Genomic DNA, 2,866 nt, shown 5'->3' on the forward strand with positions numbered 1-2,866 from the left:
TGCAAATTAGAACATTTTATTGTAGACCCAGTGTCCATAATCCTGGTTGGTTCACCTGTATGAGGTCAAACACAGGTGATCATTTCATTTCTAACAAACCATGATGTCTTATGAATAATTGGCTCCTCTAAAATGTTCAAAAGCGATCAGCACCCCACTCTGCATGCAGTTCACTTTTGTCTTTTTTTTTTTGCTTGAGCTGCTCCCTCTGGCTTGAACAGCAAATGTTAAAAACCAAGTTTCAAAACAGTATTGTTTCTCCCATGGGATTTAATTATTTTGGATAAATAGGGCACCTGGCTGGCTCAGTCGATAGAACATGCAACTCTTAATCTCAGGGTTGTAAATTCGAGTCCCATGTTGGGTGTAGAGATTACTTAAAAATAAAATCTTAAAAAAATAAATTTAAGAAGCAATTATTTTGACTGATGGATCTTCTGGATTCGAGAATAAAAAGAATGTAAAGGAAAAAACAGTATTGGGGCTCCTGGCTGCCTCAGTCAGAACATGAGACTCTTGATCTTGGGGTTGTGGGTTCGAGCACCACATGGGTGTAGAGATTACGTAAATAAACTTAAAAAGGGGGGGCACCTGGGTGGCTCAGTTGGTTGAGTATCTGCCTTCGGCTCAGGTTATGATGCCAGGGTCCTGGGATCAAGCCCCACGTCAGGCTCCCTGTTCCGCGGGAAGCCTGCTTCTCCCTCTCCCACTCCCCCTGCTTGTGTTCCCTCTCTTGCTGTGTCTCTCTCTGCTAAATAAATAGATAAAATCTTAAAAAAAAAAATAAAAACAAAACCAGGACATATATGAGCCGGTTTCTAATTGTTGCTGGATTACTTCCCAGAAACTTACCCAAGCTGTGTCCATTTTGTCTCTCCACCAAGCAGCCATACTAACTTCTTGCATGAGTGTTTTCTTGCTGTTCTGAGAATGAAGCTTTCCAGAAAGCTCTACAACTTAAAAACCTAGTTCCAAACCTTCCTCCTCCCAAGAGTCTGTTTTAACAAAATAGCGGCATCGAGCAGTACTTTGCAGATGCTGAAAAGTCTGGGGGTGGGGCCTGAGATTCTTGCATTGCTAACAAGCTCCCAGGTGGTGGCAAGGCTGCTAGTCTGAGGATCACGCTTTGAGCGGCAGGGAGTAGGGTATTTCTAACCCTATTTCACCTCCCCACTAGCTTCTCTCACGTGATCCCTTGCAACAGGGCTTTGTGTACAGCTCGTAACTGACCATGCTTAGCTAGTAGCTAACATCGCAGAATAATTCCGAACAGTAATGGATTTCCCATCTTTCCTTTTCCCTCTTTAGTCTTATTGCCACAACCCCTCTCCCTTCCCACGTAGTGCTTAACCCTAGCTATACATTAAAATCACCTGAGGAGCTTTAGAAAAAACAGGCAATGCCCCTTGGCCAATACAATTCAACCTTGTAAAGGAGGGATCCAGGTATTGATAGCTTTAAAAAAGCTTCCTATGTGGTTGTTTTTTTTTTTTAAAGATTTTATTTATTTGACAGAGAGAGAGAGACAGCGAGAGAGGGAACACAAGCAGGGGGAGTGGGAGAGGGAGAAGCAGGCTTCCAGCAGAGCAGGGAGCCCGATGCGGGGCTCGATCCCAGGACTCTGGGATCATGACCTGAGCCAAAGGCAGACGCTTACTGACTGAGCCACCCAGGCGCCCCAAAAAGCTTCCTATGTGGTTCTAATGTGCAACCAGGGTTGCCCTGTCCTTCATTGACTGAAGGAGCGATAGGGCAAGGTGAAACAGAGATAGTTATCTGCGATCCTTAGAGATCCAGAAAGGACTCATAACTAAGATACTTGGGATACGTACTTCTACCCCCATGGGGTGCGCCATGACTGTGGGGTAAGTCTAGATAGACTGGGACTGAGCCTTGCAGAGATTTCGGTGCCCTTGTGTGGCACAGGGGAGACAGGATGACTCCCACACCCTCTAACCTGGCCCAGAAGTAGCAGAGGGGGCTGCTGGAGCTGAAGAGGCCAGGCCTTCAATGCCCCAGTGGGCTCATCACTGAACACCGGATGGGGCAAGGGAAGGCTCAGTGGATGCCTTGGGGGTGAGGCTTAGGTATACCACCCCCAAAAGAAATGTAAAGAGAATATAAAGAGAGATTATGTTGGATAATATAGTTCCATTCCTTGCTAACTTGAGTTGTGGACCAAGATTCACATCTGTAACACTGGCAAGATTCAAGTGTTGGCCCTTCAGAAACACTGTATTTGTACTTTATATAGAGGGTTCTTGAATTACCAAGGGGCCTCCTGTCCCCAGGGGAGAGAACTTGTGGGGAAAGAGCATGTCCCATCCCCATACCAGCCTTTGCCAAAAGTTTCTGGGCCCTTTCCGAAAAAAGAGCAGTGGGTCAGATGTCCAGGACTCTGTTCCCTGCTCCCCCCTCTCCCCATACCTCCATATTTTTTATCATCTATAAAGCAAAAAAACCCAAAACCAAAACAAAAAATGTTGTATTTGTTGTAACTTCATTGAAAGATGATTATTGCGGTGGCTCATCTCAATGGAGTATTTATTTAGTCTCTGCCTGAGCTCTTGGTCCTTAATCTCTTGTGTATATAAACAGAGTTTAAACTAAACACTCCTGATTACTCCCAGTAACCAGGTACCTGAGTCCTAAAAACAGTGAAAAGAGTTTTATTCTTCCTTTCATTAGAAAAAAGTAAGCTCCGCGTGGGTGGGGATTTTTGTGTTTTGCTCACTGATGTATCCCACACACCTACAGCAGTGCCCCCCACACAAGAAGGCACTCGGGAAATATTTGTTGAATGAATGGAACTGTGTCTCCTGTGAAGGATCGTCCCACTATGAGGCCAAAGGTGCCAGCAGCACCA

General features: G+C 45.3%; 1 long non-coding RNA gene across 1 annotated transcript; it reads right to left on the reverse strand.

The window, feature by feature from the left end:
* LOC118546917 (uncharacterized) lies at positions 1–1,029 on the reverse strand. The gene is made up of 2 exons (XR_004922835.2): positions 853–1,029; positions 1–55 (listed from the first exon to the last, which is right to left on the reverse strand). It is a non-coding gene; the product is annotated as an uncharacterized LOC118546917 (long non-coding RNA).
* Positions 1,030–2,866: the final 1,837 nt, after the last annotated feature.

Source organism: Halichoerus grypus, chromosome 3 (genome assembly GCF_964656455.1).
Source record: "Halichoerus grypus chromosome 3, mHalGry1.hap1.1, whole genome shotgun sequence".
NCBI classification, from domain to species: Eukaryota; Metazoa; Chordata; class Mammalia; order Carnivora; family Phocidae; genus Halichoerus; species Halichoerus grypus.